Source organism: Arvicanthis niloticus, chromosome 3 (genome assembly GCF_011762505.2).
Source record: "Arvicanthis niloticus isolate mArvNil1 chromosome 3, mArvNil1.pat.X, whole genome shotgun sequence".
Classification (NCBI taxonomy): domain Eukaryota; kingdom Metazoa; phylum Chordata; class Mammalia; order Rodentia; family Muridae; genus Arvicanthis; species Arvicanthis niloticus.
This window is the reverse complement of record NC_047660.1, coordinates 106,936,243-106,952,960: the sequence shown is the minus strand read 5'-3', so window position 1 is coordinate 106,952,960 and position 16,718 is coordinate 106,936,243. Positions and strand designations below refer to the sequence as shown.

Here is a 16,718-nt window from a genome sequence, read left to right as displayed (position 1 = left end):
ATGGATCAGTGAGTGTACACTAATGGCGGGACTCATTCTTCTTAGATGGAGCATGGATCATGTGACTTGAAAGTTTCAGATCCAATCTGAACAGCATCGCTATCATGTAGGAACCCAAACTAAACCCCTTCTTCCTTTCTTTGGGGAGATTGAAAACTGGTAGTCCAATTCTTTAAACCACCCCTCCCCATTATTTATGAAAAAAATAGAACATTACGTCACTAGAAAAAGTGCCAGTAATGATTTTATATTGTTTTCAATTTTTAGAAATCTTTAGATATTAACCAAAAGAGCATCTGATTTCACCAAAGCCAGAAAGCAACTTTTTTTGACAACATCACTCTTTTTAAATCTCCAAACCTCCATTTGTGGGTTCATTTACTGAGTATTTGCTTCCTATTATATTTGGTCACAGTAAGGGAACCTCGGGAATAGGAAGATTAACACTATAAAATGCTGTCTTCAAATACATCAAACCCTGGTAGAAGGGACTGCAATGGACTATTTAGAGAAATATTTAGAGAAGCTATGCTTCACATCAGAATTACTCTTTAAGGACATGACTAGAGATCTGGATGGAAATTAGGAAATGTTGACAGAAGGATTCTTTTGATGAGAACATGTCCAAAACAAAGCAACAAACATACACACAAACAATAAGCTGAGCTCCACCATCTAAAATATGACATTAACATATTCTTTGCTTTAAGAAAATTGGTGTTTTAACCTAGGTTGAACTAAAATTTACCTTTGAATTGTTGCAAAATATTTAAGGAAAGTATTGAATGAAAAGGATCTTTTATAGACAAGATTGCTATGCTATTGATTTTTAAAGAGAAGCTGGGTTCTTTCTTTCTTTCTTTCTTTCTTTCTTTCTTTCTTTCTTTCTTTCTTTCTCTGAGTATTTGCTTCCTGACATTTCTGACATTTCTGCATTCCTGGGGTAACCATTTAAACATCAAAAATGTACTTGGATAATTACAAATATTGAATGTTAGTTATTCATTAAGGCAGGCCTGGCATTTCACTGATCTTAAAATTATAAACCTGCAAAAAAAAATAAATAAATAACCTAACACATCAGTAATTTAGAACTGGCTTCTCTCCAAAGGTAGGGTTTACTTTACCAGCTTTAACTGATTTGCTCACAATGTTAGCAGGCAATTTTGGAATTGTGTAACCAAAATCTAAATGGCTTTTAATAGCTCCACAGAATTAATATGTCTTCTACAATGTATGCAATTTATTCCCTCATGCCAGTGCATTCTGGTTCACTGATTATTAGATTCTGGGATCATTTGTAGGAAAAATAGATGTACAAAAGATATCTTGTAGATTTTCCCCCTTTTTGTTTGATTTTGTTTATTTTCCTTGGGTCTCTTCCATAGATAAGTAAGTCATCCGTTTCTCAAATATTGGGCACAATTGTGTGCCAGACGTTGCAGGGCATTGTGGGACTTGAGTGAAGAAGATTCAGTTCCTGTCTTCAAAGGATCCACCATATGGTAAGGGATACTAGAAAAGAAATGAACTGTATTTAAATGATGCAATAAATCCCATGGCAGAAGCCATGGGATTAACTCGGGTCTTGAGGAACATGGAAAAGCTAGTCCCCACCTGTGGACCTAGCTTCTCTGAGCAGGGTTGGGTTTTTTTTTGTTTGTTTGTTTTTTGATTTTTGTTTTTTTTTTTTTGAGTCTGATTAAAACCTACCACTGACAAAAGGCATTTTGGACAAAGATGTAGACACAAACAATGACTGTTAGAGAAAGTTAATTAGTTAAGACTGAACAAAGGTGTTTTGATTAGAAAATAGACGGGATGTGGACTGCCAAGAGAAGTGAGGCATCTCACACGGGCTTTACATTCCATACTAAGTATCTTGGCAGCTGGGAAAGTGTCTGAACCAGAGTTACATGCAAACTTCCAGTTTCCTAGGCATAGGAAGCCCTTTATGTCTGTCCTCATCATTCCCTGAAGGTGTTGGCATCCTGATCAAGTGACAGAGCAACAGCAGATTATGAGAAATCTAGAAGTGAAGCCCAACATCCCTGAGGCGGCTTCCACTATAATCACGTCATACCTGCCTGAGCGTTTCACTTCCAATCCTTCATATAAAACTAAGAAATGGCTTTGGGATTTAAATCCCAATGATTTTAATTTACAAAAATCAATGAAAACCAAATTAAAACAGAAAAATAGTGCTTTTAAGAATAGCTTCTCTGCGTGGGCTTCTTTGGGCAAACTCTAAGATGCCCGATGGAAACTCAGAGCTGACTTTGAAACATTGGGTGCCATGCAAAGACATAGAGACATTGGCGAGTGGGAAAGGAAATACAAAGTGATATCTCAAATCATGCATACATATGTCTGCATACATGCTTGAGAAACATGTCATATGTGTAGACATGTGAGTGCTAATTTTCTTTTGCACCCTAGAATTTAGGGAATGCTATGGTTGTCCAGATGTGGTAACTGTTAAGAGGGTAAGGTATCAACCACAGGCATCCACAGAAAAAAACATTTCAAAGACTTAATTTGAATATTAAGAACAAACACAGGAAGCCTCAAAGGAAAGCAATGACATCATCAATCTAAGTGTGGGGAAGAATTCAGAGAGGAGAGACCTCCCTGGGAGCAGTGGTCTGGAAATACTCTCCATCTGGGACAGGAACATGGAAAGGAAAACTCGGCTTCCTGTAGACATCTGGTTGCCCTCTATATGACTCACTTGCTGTCCTAAAATACAGAACAACACACAACTTAACGAAGGAAGTGTTTTGGCGTAGCTTACAGTTCAAGAGAATACATCCCATCATGCAGGGGAAGACATAGAAGTAGGGCCAGGGTGGCAATTAGTCACACTGCATCTACTGTCTAGAAGCAGAGAGTAAACATGGAGTGGGAATAGGCTGTAAAGTATAAAGTCCTGTCCCTAGGAACCCATTCCTCCAAGGAGACTCTGAGAACAGGGCATCAGTTTGAGACTGTTTAAAACATAAACACTTGGATACATTTTACATCTAACCCACAAAAGCCTCTGATCCTGCCTTATGGATAGGATGGAGAAATTTAAGGCCTAAAGAAAATGGTTGCCCTGTAGGATCTGTGTGGGATGTCTTATTTTAATTTGTCTGTCTAAGTTTCCTCTCTAAATCATGTTTTCTTGCATCCATGGTCCTTCCCATTACAAAATCTAAGACTCTTATAAAGAGAGTGTGAAAGAAGGGAGTCCTCTGTTTAGAAAAACAAACAAAAAGAACAAAAATACAACATGGCATCCAAGATCCTTCCAAAGCCATCATTCTTTATAATCACCCCAGATATCAGAAAGAACATTTTTTGGTTGTGTGTGTGTGTGTGTGTGTGTGTGTGTGTGTGTGTGTGTGTGTGTGTGATGGAAGCTGTTGTCAGATGCTCTCTGCCATTCAGAAAAACTCAACTCTTTTCTCTAAACACCTATGGCATAAATGCCTTTTGTCAGGATGAAGACAGGTATCAAAAAATCCTCAGAACAAATACCAGGGCCAACTGGTCAACCATGGGGTTGGGGGAGGGTCAATGCAGTCCTTGTGTTTAACTGTAAAAAACAAAACTGATCTCTACAAGTCAGGACCAAGAGAGAAGCATGAAGTTACTAATTATACACTCAGGGGTTTATTCTTCCCTAGATACGGATGCCTAACTCTCTTCAAAATGAACCAGAGTGTAGTCAAAGGTGGAGGGAAGACTGGGCTCTGAGGCAGCAACTGTAGAGGTAATGAAATCCTCTTATAAGCCCATGTTGCCTCATAATGATGGGTTATTTTCAAAGCTGTGGTTTGTTAACTAGCAGGGACTCAATGCATCTATTCACTGTGCTGCCTTCCAAGGAAAAGCCCCCTGTGTGCATTGAATATTTTAGTATTTTCTTAGAAATGATTAGTTTTTTTAATTGCTACAAAAAGTGTTTGGGCAAAACCTCTTTCACAATTATTCCAGTAAGGAGTAGAGTCGGGAGCTATGGAAAAACAGAATTTTACCAAATCTTTAATTTTGCTCATTTTTAATCACATTACTGAACAAAATAATGAAATAATATTTGTGGTGTGCACATGAGGTGAAAGCGTTGCATGTTACAAAAGACAATGGTATGATATACTTTGAAGCAGAAACTGGAAATGGCATTCAGTGCTCTTACACGCATTTTAAGGCAGTGTCCTCCTGCTTAGAGGCTAATGCTTGAAGAGAAACTAAAATCTACAATAGAAAAACAATCTCACCCCTAAACTCTAATACCTCCAGATTATCAAAACCAAAGCTATCCATCTTCCAACTGCTTTTGTCCCATAGATACTTTTAGTTTTACAAAATTAAGATTTTGAATCTATACAGCTCTGATTTATACTTTTTAATGTTTAATAGGTACACTTTACTAAATTTTTTATTAGACAATTTGTGAAAACATTATTTTAATCAACCAGGTCATTGAAAGTGTTATTTTAATTAATTTAACAACCAGAGCTATGTGGGTCCTGTTTCCCCTTCCCTTTAGTGTTACAAATAAACCAAGGTCTACAATCTTGCTTATAATTTTTTCTATGTCACATACTGAATGCATTTCTATGAGTGAAATTTCTTAGAAGGCCATTTTGATACACAATGCCTACTTAAAATTCTAAGGCAATAAAACCAGGCAGATAGTTGAAAAATCAGTCTATTACCTACCTTTTACTATTAGTTGTTTGTTTAGATAAAATGCACTACTAGGTTCTCAGTATATTTTCAGACATATGATGGCATGAGTTTTTAAAGAAGACTTTGGTACACTACAGTAATTCTTTTAAGGTTTGATTTTGTGTTTGTTGGACAATGAATGAAGTACTGAGAGTGAAGGATCTAAAGGTGATGAATGGAAGGATCCATTGCTCTGTCTACCATACTTATGTACTTACTTTCACTCGCTCCTGCTCCTGCTCCTGCTCCTGCTCCTGCTCCTGCTCCTGCTCCTGCTCCTGCTCCTGCTCCTGCTCCTGCTCCTGCTCCTGCTCCTGCTCCTGCTCCTGCTCCTGCTCCTGCTCCTGCTCCTGCTCCTGCTCCTGCTCCTGCTCCTGCTCCTGCTCCTGCTCCTGCTCCTGCTCCTGCTCCTGCTCCTGCTCCTGCTCCTGCTCCTGCTCCTGCTCCTGCTCCTCCTCCTCCTCCTCCTCCTCCTCCTCCTCCTCCTCCTCCTCCTCCTCCTCCTCCTCCTCCTCTTCTTCTTCTTCTTCTTCTTCTTCTTCTTCTTCTTCTTCTTCTTCTTCTTCTTCTTCTTTGTCTTTTTTTTTTGTTCATTTTATATACATTTGTGTTAGGCCTCCATGTATGTCTGTATAAGCATGCCAGATGCCCTGGAACTTGAATTAGAGACAGCCCTGAACTGCCATGTGGGTACTGGGAAATAAATCCAGGACCTTTGGAAAAGCAGCCAGTACTATTAACCACTAAGTCATTTCTCCAGCAGTGGACATTTCTCACTGTACTTCTTAAGAAAGACAAAGACATCAACCAAACATAGTGTAACAAAGTACAATGAGACCAGGAACAAACCACAGCATCAAGAGTTGACAAAGCAACTCAGTAGGAGGAATAGGGTCCCACAAATAGGCAAAAGAGTCAAGGATAGCCCATACTTCCACTATTATGATTCTCATAAGAATACCATACTACATATATGAAGAAGACCTAAGCCAGTCTCCTACAGGCTCCTTGATCTCTGTGAACGCCCATGCCCATGAGTCCTGGTCAGTTCTGTGGGCTGTGTTCCTGTGGTGTACCTGACCCCTTTGGTTACTCTGAGCCTTTCTACCCTTCTTCCACAGGACTCCCCAAGCACTGCCTAATGTTTGGAAGTGGTATTCTGTATCTGTTCCCATCAGTTTCTGGATGAAATTTGAAGTCTCTCTGGCCTCTTTGACCTCAGGATGTAATATATGAAAGAACAGGAGGAAGAGGAACGATTGTGAACATATTTCTATATTTCTAATAAAAAATCAATATAGCAATCAAAAAGAAATAAACAAAGAAAAAAAACAAAGAAAAAAAAAACAGTACCAAAGCTGGGCCACCCAAAGAGTGCAAGCCACTCTTCTCCCTCTAATCCAGAGATTGCTTTGGGAGAGGCATGTGACAATCAAGGTGGGCAATCAAGGGCATTGTGGCATTCGGATATTGTGCCTGGGACAATGACATGGAATTCCTGCTGACAATGCTACAGACCAATGTGTCTAGTCATCATGAAAGGAATGAGGGTAATTCACCAGAAACAAAACCAAGAAATACAACCAAGCATCCTGAGGCATTCTTTGAACCTACAATCCAGGGACTGGATTAAGTGACTAGGTTTTAAAAAATAAAATAAAATAAAATAAAATAAAATAAAATAAAATGATACTGTTGAAAAACTATCATGAGCTATTCTTACGTCACTTTTGTGAAAGGACTTCAACTTCTATGCTAAAAATGACCTTTTCTTGTATAATAGTCACTGGTTAGAGCAACTCAAAGAAGCTGAAATTAACATCAGATGCATGTCATGGTGAACTACAGCATTGGGAAAGATTTCAGGATTACCCCCATGAAACAGGAATAACTTGAAAAACTGAGGCAAAATGTAAGACAAACCTTAGGCTGTGCCCCTTGAATGTGCAGATTGCTGTATGCACAGGAAGAGCAGGGAGTTTTTGCAAACACTGCCTAGTGCACCATCCAGAGCATCTGCCCATCCAAGTGAGCTTTATCAGGTTTGCTATTTGCATATGATTTTTAGTTTTCTTTTGATGCTCACTTTTATTATTTAGGGAATTTAGAATAGCTCCCTATAAACACTGAGCCACAGAAAGAGAAGCATAAGACTCAGTGCAATTCCAACAATCCTGCACTGTCAGGTAGGGAGTACCCATTCCTGAGATCTTCCTGTTTGCAGGTTAAGCTTGCCTATCATTTATCTTTGAGTGACATCAATGGGACTTGTTCTTAGACTTGCACAGATGGAGTATGGTGAAGAATCAATTCAATACAAGACAGATCTAATTGACACAAGCATGCATCCTTGCTCTAAGTACACACCTACCCCTTCACACATACTCACATTTGCGTGCCCGTGAAAGCTCACACACTCAAACGTATAAACACACCAGCAATGATGTCAGCGAGCTATCACTGTGATAACAGTTGTGGGAGATGAAGAAAGAATTGGAAGCCATCCATGAACTTCTAATGTTTCATTTGTACTTGAGTTTACCCTGGTAAGAAGGAAAATGAAGAATGTACTAGCATTTTGTCATTCCTTGACAGTCATTATTTGTAATAAATCCCCAGGAAATTTGTACTCTTTAATGCTCAGATGCTCCCAATCTATTTGCACAATTTAGCTGAAATCTACAGATACTCCACCCTACCCTCTCACATCTTGCTTTCTGTCTCCTTGGTTGAATTGTAGAAGCAAAGTAAACAGAGAGCTCTGTTCAAGTTTCCTTTTTTACAAATGAGCCATAAAATTGTCCATTAATCAGCGCTGGTTCCCAGGGGCCAGTTTGCATTGTGGACATTTCCCTTTCCTTTCCTGATCCCCATTTTGTTGAAGAGATTATTCAGACAGAGGGGGGAAAATGGCGTGGCACACGGTAATAAGCCCCAAAGAACAGAGTTAGAAAAGGCCAGCTTTTGTCTTTTCCTGTATGCAGCTCCTGGCCTGAGCCAAATTCTCGTCATTCAACCATTCAAATTCCAGATTTTACTCCTGTTCACTTGAGATATGCTTCAGCATTTAAAATACTCTTTCTCTTTCCCAGAGGACACGGAGTGCCCATTTACTCAGACAAGTGCTACATGTAATTTCTTTAGTCCTATAAACCTCCCCAAAGGATCTTCAGGAAAGGAAGCCAGGAGCTCAGAAAAACTGAGACAAGGAGTCTTCAGAGTCCTGCATGTCAAGGCACTCGCCCACTGAGTTGCTGCACAGGGCATCAGTTCTGGTAGAGTCTGCACTTATCTTGAGAGGGTTTCTTCTAAGAAACAGAAGGAGGAAATATATATGAAGGTTGAGCTGTCTGGGAGCACAGCAGGGCCAGACTGCCCACCTTCCAGCCATAGCTTTCTCTGGGGAACTGGAGCAGAGACCATCATCCTACCTGCCTTGCTCATCTCCCTGCCACAGCCAAGTTGGATAAGACTTTCACACCCAAAACCTGACACTGCTACATCCTCATCATCAGACAAGCTGTTTCTAAGTCAATAGATTTACTATTCATTGGTTTTGAGTGCAATAAGAAAGATACGCTGAAGTCAATACCAACTTGGTGCAAAGTGTTGTTTTGTTTTGATTTTGTAGTATCCTCTGCCCTCATTCAGGCTGGACTTGAACTTGTTATGTAGCTAAGGGTGACCGTGAACTCCTCATCCTCCTGCCTCTAACTCCTGAATGCTGGGTTTAGAGTATGTCAGTATTCTCTGTTTTATGTGGTGCTAAAGATGGAACCCAGGACTTTATGCTTACTAAGCAAGCACTCTGAACTACATCCTCAGGACCGCAACAATGTTTTTGATGGTTCTTTCACAAAAGAACTTCCTTCATTTGGTTCAGGGTTACTGGTCCCTTGTGGAACCCCTCTCTTTCTTTTGCATTTAGCCCCATATTTATGTTTAAAATAAAGCTCCCATACCCTCTCTTAAGGGATTTCTTTCTTTTGCTTCATTATTTTATAAAAGCTAAACTGTTTGTCTAACCCTGTGGGGACGGAGACCTACGAGGATAGAGTAACTGGCAAGAATCTGTATTTCTAAAAGAAGGACACCCTGAGGTTAACTTGGAAGCTGAACGGTTTTAAGTTTATCTCACAATCTTTAGTGCCAAATACTGATTACTCTCAGTAAACTAAATACGTTGTTCTGAATTGATAAATTTCATGAATCTTCTCTTGAGAGGGTGGAGGGCTTCATGGTCAGCCTTCTACTGCATAATGGTTCCTCCAATAACACTGCCTATCTGAACGTCTGGACTTGTATTGATGTGACTCACTCACACCCTGTGAGCCATTGCTCTTTCAGAGAAGTGTGAGCTCCTTGAATCATAGATGTTAGCACAAACATGTTTGACTTCGGTAACATACTTTAAGACTTTATTAGCCTACCTTCCTTTACATCTCCTGCAGGCTTTGGCAGTTTTGTACATTTAATTGAAATACACTGGCTTCTATAAAAATTAAAAAGAGAGAACATGCTTGAATCTAAAAGGAATTTCTCATAATCTCTCTAATATGAGCACTTGGACAGTTGGCAGTCCCTGCTGCCTTGTGTCCCACAGCATTGTTTGCAAAGCTCTGATCTGGTCTTATCTGACTCAGGATCTGTTTCAGTTAAGCTGTGTGAAATCTCTTGGGCTTCATGTGTGTGGGGAGGAAGGTCGGAATGCTGGGGGCAGATGGCCCTGTCCAGACTGGAAGCCAAGAGACATCTTCATTATGCATACTTCCCTTGGCATCTGTGTCACCCAGGAAAACTGTCCTGGAAAAGCAGAAAGTGGAAGACCAGTTCCTGTGTTGTGGGATCTGTGTCTGGACAAGAACTTGCCAAGTCTGTTCCATCCATCTGCCCAGGCCCACTGACTTATGTGGCTTCATAAGTAACTTAACCCTAACAAACCGCCGGGTGAGCCAAATACCACTGAGTTCCTCTGTGAGACAAATCACGTTATCCTTGGAAACAAACGATGCATTTTAAGAGTAACATATGCAGGCCCTGGCCTCATTCTCTGGCATGCTGTTAGAAGCCAAAAGTGATTCCTGCTAGGACAAGGTGGCCCTACTAGGAGTAGGTGAAAATCTCAGATAATCCTCATTCCCCACACAGTCATTCCAGTAATTCTTTCCTTATTGACCTTCACGGGAGAGACCAGGTTGTTCTTGGATAGCAGAGCAGGGTTGCAAACACACTCCCACTTCACTGAGAAGTGATAGAAATGTGCTACCTTCCCTGCGAATATGTCACGAACCCACCCACGTACTCACAGAGACATGCAGATGGACTTACTCCAACAGAATTCAGGTCAGCAATTTTACATTGGTTTTCTAGACACAAGGTGAATGTTCCATTTTTTTTTTTAAGTCTTTTCCCTCCCAAATATGTTATTTTTTATGAAAGGGATGCTGTTTATCACCCCATGAATGAAGGACTGTAGAGAAATGAGCCTGCTGAGAAACCCCTTGCTCACCCCTCTAAGTCAAAGCTCTTGGGACCATCTGCCACATGAGAAGGGCAACTGAGTCCCACTTCTGTACCAACTAATTCCCATGATTTCTGGGGTGAGGCTGTGAGTTCCCTGGAGTCCATGTGATCTGAACTATGGTCTTCAGCCACTTCCTACCTCATGTGGCAAGCTCATTGGTTAGCATGAAAGGCCACCCAGAGGCCTTTACTGCATTACTAAAGTTAGAGACTTCACTAAGAACATCAATTCCTCATCTCCTTTATCTGGCCAGGAGGTTTCTGCTGAGGCTAATCTGGAGGAAGGTGGCAGGTGAGACACATCCCTCCTTTGAAGTTCACAAAATTTCAACAGTTTTCTTTTAGAAAAAAGGAATAGAAGGGAATGTTCTATACTATAAATGTAAAATCTTGCATAAAACTTAGTATTTTATTTAATATTAAGAGAAATCATAATTTTAAGCAAAACATTAATTTTAAAGAACTGAAAAATACCACAAATATTATAAAATATTTGATATTTTAAATATCATAAGAAAAAAGCTATCTTAATCACATCTATAAAATTTTCCCCTCAAGTTTCAGCTATAAAGTTTTGACTGACTTTTCATTTCATTTCATATTATTTTCCATAGAAGCACAAAAAAATGGTACTGAATTTGGATGGTCTATGGTGGATCAACATTTGCCTGCAGTGTTGAGTGTTGCAAAGTTAAATTCACATTACAAACTTGGTATTGGGGAGGTATCATGACTCAGGTTTGCTGTAGGGCTCACTTCCTGAGCAAGCTCTAACAGAGTAGGGCATTTCTAGCTACCTTGTTGAGTGGCTAATTTTTTATGCTCTTTGGTTGATACCACTAATTACCAATGTGCTAGTTTCCATGGAGTACTTGAAGGCTGGAGCTCTCAAAAAGCCATCGTCCACATGAGTATCTTGCATCATATTCACAAGAAAATTAAACCTTTCTCTAATGTGCTTCTCTAACTCCTGTTTCTTTAAGAGATCAACCAGTCTAAAAGCTGACTCATTTCAATGGGAAAATTTGTTGATTTTTTTTCCTCTGACAAGACTTGAAATAAAAACTTGCATTGCAATTTTATTTTGGGTGGGACATACTTTATCAGATTCACAGAAATGCATCAGCATAATTCCATTGTGTAGTCCACGTATAGTTATATACACTGCTTACAAAGCAAAGTCTTGGCAGAAGAGAATCTTAATTTTTGAATAGGTAGCACTGAAAATTGAATCCTCAGTTCTCAGACCTTATGCAAATGATCATGGGAAATACAATTTTACAGAAACTTCTGGTCTTGTAGCTTTCACACTTTGTTTTTTCCTTTGCCAGCTCGACTGAGAAACAGAAGATGAGAATTTTCTGGCTTCGTGCTTTGATACACAAATAGAGTTGCCATATAGTCAATTCTAAGTATTACAAGGCAGGGCAGTGGTTAAAAACTTAACTGGGTAAAATCTGTGCATTAAGCATTTTCCACTAAAGCCACACCTATACTTCCTCAAATTAATTCCTTAGCTCAATGCTAAAATTACTTATTGGTACTTAGGCAATGGCTGAAAACAGGGAAAACTGTTAACATTACCTTACTTTTGTGGATTCGCTGCTAGAGCTAGTTCCAGATGTTGCATCTCAAAGCTCATGAACTATAAATTCACCAATATATGAAATCTTCAAAGTAAATCCATGTAGGTAACTGTCAGATCAGAGGGCTAGAACAACTGGAGAAGTACAGTCAGGATACAAGCAATACAAGGGATATACTCCTATGGAGAGGTTATTTTGAAAATAACTAAAACAACGAATAAAAGAAATCCCGTTTGTGATTACCATGACCCAACCAATGCTAAGCAATGTCAATGATTAAACTGTCTCTTTTCACCAAAGACTTTCACTAGTTTGAGCTCCAAATGATTGCAACAGTAAGTATTAAATTTTAATAATATGTATGTGAGTCTCAAGTTAGCGAAGCTTTTCTGATATTCTTTCATATTGTATTCTGTTGCATCTAGAAATGTGCTTGTGTGGACCTATGCACCCAAACATGCTCAGCAACACAGAGACATAGACGTAAACGTAACAACAAATATATGCCTGCACCTAAACGGTTAATGACCATTCAAAACCCATGCAGATATTAAACAACCATTTTTACCTTTATACCTGTTTGTCCTCACCTTGCCCATCCCCAGTCTTTAGCTCTTTAAGCCATAGATATAATATTTTTTAAGAAATCTGTAGTGATATAAAATTTGTAAAAATGCTAACTGAAAAATAATTTGATCATGCAGTGTAATCTAGTCTTAACAAATGTACGCACATGCGTACACATGTGCTCTCTCTCTTCATACACAGGTGAACACACACACACAAACACACATATATAAAACAAATGTCAAAAAAGACAAAGAAAAATGAAGTTTACTGCAGAACAGTCCATTTGCTAGATGGTTGTTATCTTTATTTTTACCTTCTTATTTTCTATATTTCTTCTATTGTGTATTTGTTTCAATATCAGATAGTTGAAAAGGTTAAACTTTTATCTTCAGACTGCTAATTAAATGAACACACAGTTAAGTTCACATGAAAATTATCATAGTTAAGTATGGTGGCACATGGCTGTAGCCCCAGCACTTGTGAGGCTGAAGCAATAGGATTGCAAATCTGAGACCTACTTAAACAATTGTATATACTACAACAGTGTATAATATGACCATTACACATTTCCAAACCAAGGAGAGTTTATAATTTTCCCCACATTAAGTCCCAAAGTTTATAAGAGCCCATTTACTTTAAGATTCATCTGTTTATTCGTTTATTTATGTAATGTGTGTATGTTTTTGCATCTCTGAGTTTAGGTGTATCATGTGAAAGCAGGAGCCCCCAGATGTTAGAATGGAGAGTCAGAACTCCTGGAACTGGTGTTACAGGAGCTTGTGAGTCACCATGTCAGTGATGGGAACTAAACCTCTGAAAGGGCTGTAAATGCTCTTAACCACTGAGCCATGTCTCAGACCCCCAAATCCATCTACAGTAGGAGTATAAATGGCTTTGTGTATTTTAACCATTTAATATATATATTAAATATATAGCAAACTTATAAATTTATTGAGTTAATTTATAATTATAACTATATGTGTATATTATAACACATACAATTTATAATTATACATATGTGTATAATTATAATTACACACAGATGTGCATGTACACACACACACACACACACACACACACACACACATATATATTTTCAAAAACTCTGAACTGTTCATGGCTCTGGAGCAAACTGAAAGGACCAATGTGTCTTCCTAGAATTCTGCCCAAAGCAAGAAAAACATGATTACGGATTGAGATAAATCAGACAGGATAACATTACCCAGAAGTTTCAAGGTCACAAATGCCTGTCGTCTCTCGTTCAGAGAATTTTAAAGGGCGTAGTGGTTTACACCGAGCAAGGCTGTGCTGACAAGGCTCTGTCGAACTGCTCAATGAAAAGGAAAAGGAGAACCATGTTATTGCACTTGAACTATGATGTCATTTGGAATGCATTCTGCCAGCCTTGGGAAGCAGGAAACTCAACAAGCAGAGCTAGGTGCTCCCTCATCTGCATGCACACACATGTCCTGACTCTTTTTATCCTCACCACGGGAGGATCCAGAGGGAGAAAGGAAAGAAGGATACGGGGTTAAGAACCATTGCTAAAATATATAACTGTTAAATTGCAGAGCTGGCTTTCAAACTCAGGCATTGAATGCTATAGTCCCTTCCTTCTTAATCTCACTCCCTGGGCACAAAAGAAAGAGGGACTCCTCAGGTACCACAAAATGCATTCCTTGTGATCTGAGGGATTTTTTTTTTTTTAAAGTGAGGGAGGAGTTGCATTCTGTTTGTAGAAGGCTTTGATGGTATGCATGTGATGCATGCGTGCCTGTGTTTGTGTATGTGTATGTGTGTTTGTGTCTATATGTGTGTGTGTGTGTTTGTGTGTGTATATGTGTGTGCATGTGTTTGTGTGTATATATGTGTGTGTGTGTGGTTTGGTTTGTGTGTGTGTCGATTGTGTGTGTGTGTGTGTGTGTGTGTTTGTGTTTGTGTGTGAAGTAGGATATTTGCTAAAGCAATCATTCTTCCATTCTTCTGTTGCAGTTAGGCTTATTCCTCCTGGTAGGAATAAGCCCGCAAATGAAACAAAAAGGCACAATTGTTCTCTGTGAACCACTTGAAGGGCAGACAATCCCTGATCCATCCATTAATACATAAATAATTAAATACCCAGAGCCTGCAGCCAGCCCAGGCTGGGCACTCGGTGAAGCAATTCACATTAAATATTGGTGAGCAACACACTTGGTCAGTCATTAGCTCCTCCTAGTGGCTTCTTTGGCCCTTGGTCAGGAGGCAGATAAGGTGTTGTAATCTTAGAGGAAGCCCAAAGTTTCTTCTGCAGTGGTAACCTTCTCCATCTCTCAAGCCATGGGACCTAGTCACACCATGGAAAAGACCACACCCCTGAGCACCAAAGCTGATTGTGTCAACAAACTCATTTCCCAGAGCCATAACAGAGCTCTGACCCTTCTACTCCTGTGGCAATTATAAGTCTGTCAACCCAGATGCCTAAGCCCATCTAGAAAGGAAGCCCAACCACAATTAAGTTCTCTGCTGGAGATAATTAGAACTTCAAATGGTAGAACAAAACAAGTGATATATGGTGACCTTCAGGGGTCTTTCAGTTACACTGTGCTCCAGCCTGTGAAAGAAAAAGCAAGTGCCACGGGAAAGTTTAATCACTTCAAATACAGTAACCAGGCCAGAACTCTGTGGTGAGGAGAGGGGAAGCAGGGATGAGGTAAGAGAGACTGGCTACTTCTGATTTCTCCATTCAACCCCCCTACTCATCTTTTCTATGGAAAGGTCCCAGGCCACACCATCTATACCTGCCATGGATTTGGCCAAGTTTAGTATTTAGGTCTCCAAGGACATCTTGGCAACTCAGATGGAGGTGAGATGGTCTGAGTCCCACATAGAGGATAAACATCACTATTGAACTAAAAAGGATACCCTTGGGCAAACCTAAAGCCTACCTCCAGGTAACTAGGACAGTGGCAGATTGGCAAATCCAAAGGGCAATGCAGTCAGACTTAGGGAGACCTCTACGTTCTTTCTGGATCCAAGGCCACTTTCTGTCACCTAGGCTGGCTTGTCAGGTCTCAATCTTGCCAGTCCATGTGTGATCACAGTTAGCTCTAAGACCTGTAATCTACCCCACACTTATATAGATTTTATTATTGATGCCACTGGGCATTAAAATTGTACCTCTTTCTTACAGTGGAAGTGACATAATTCAGATGCAAAAGTTATTCCAAAGAGCTACACAGGGCTACACACTCAGCAATTCTTAAGACACAAGTGTTCCCACCACAACACACACACACACACACATACACGAACACGTACAAACAGCCCGGATTGCTCAAAAATGCTTTAGGCCCTCCAAAACCAGCAACCATGCAAGACCCACTTCACTGTGAAGACTGTCAAAAAAAAAAAAAAAAAAAAAAAAAAAAAAAAAAAAAAAAAAAAAAACCTAGAGATGCTGTAATCAGTAATAAATCTAGGTTAAATCCTGGCTTTGCCCTTGAGCAGGGTTCCTGTAAGCAAATCTGGTGACATCTGTTAGTTCCAGTGCAAAATAGGGCCACTGTCACCAGATTTACAAGTCCGCCTGTGGGAAGAAGATGTTGCTATGTATTAACATTTTAACAGAGCCTGGTACCAAGTAAACCCCTTCAAATGCCCAGTGTGGGCCTCTTTCCTCTTCCTGGCAAGTGACTGCTCCAGTGAATCTGGAGTACAAGGAGTAGTAGGGAGGGTGCGGGTAGAGGTGTGTGCGTGCTCCAAGAGAATGTGAACATCCTTGGGCTTTACAGACACATCAGTGTCCCCAGAATGAGCCAGGCTGTAATACTCCTAGATTGTCTCCTCCATTTGGCTTGTGTGTTTTTTCAAAACCTCTGACTCCGCCCTAGGTTCCAACAATGTGTCCTTACTCACACAGGCAATTATCCCAGAAATATTTATGATGAGCCAATCGCCCTGGGATATGAGGCTGAGCAGAACATTCTCAGCTCTGCCTTCATGGGGAGCCTGTTCTTGAGGAGGAGACAGACAGGAGAATAAAGCAGGCACACCATGCTTTAATTATAACCTGTGACCCTTGAGCAACGGCTATGACAGGGCTCCAGTAGACAACAGAGGTGTCAATATTGGGGGTGGCTCATCACGCAGTGTGTGCTGATTAATTGGGAATCTTCGGAAAGGAAGTATTAGGTCAAAGAAACAGAAACGTCAGCTAAGAGGATCCACAGTAATCCTCAATGGGACCCTTGTAAGGGAAGCGAGGCGGGGAGGCTTGTGAAGGGTACCCTGTCACTTTCTTCTCTAGATTCTCTCCCAATCCCGCAGTGCTGAGCTCCAACTAAG

General features: G+C 40.1%; 1 long non-coding RNA gene across 1 annotated transcript; it reads right to left on the bottom strand.

Annotated features, from left to right (window-relative positions):
* Positions 1 to 1,122: 1,122 nt before the first annotated feature.
* LOC143441616 (uncharacterized) lies at positions 1,123 to 12,728 on the bottom strand. The gene is made up of 3 exons (XR_013109182.1): positions 11,824 to 12,728; positions 7,106 to 7,259; positions 1,123 to 1,515 (listed from the first exon to the last, which is right to left on the bottom strand). It is a non-coding gene; the product is annotated as an uncharacterized LOC143441616 (long non-coding RNA).
* Between the last annotated feature and the right edge of the window lie 3,990 nt (positions 12,729 to 16,718).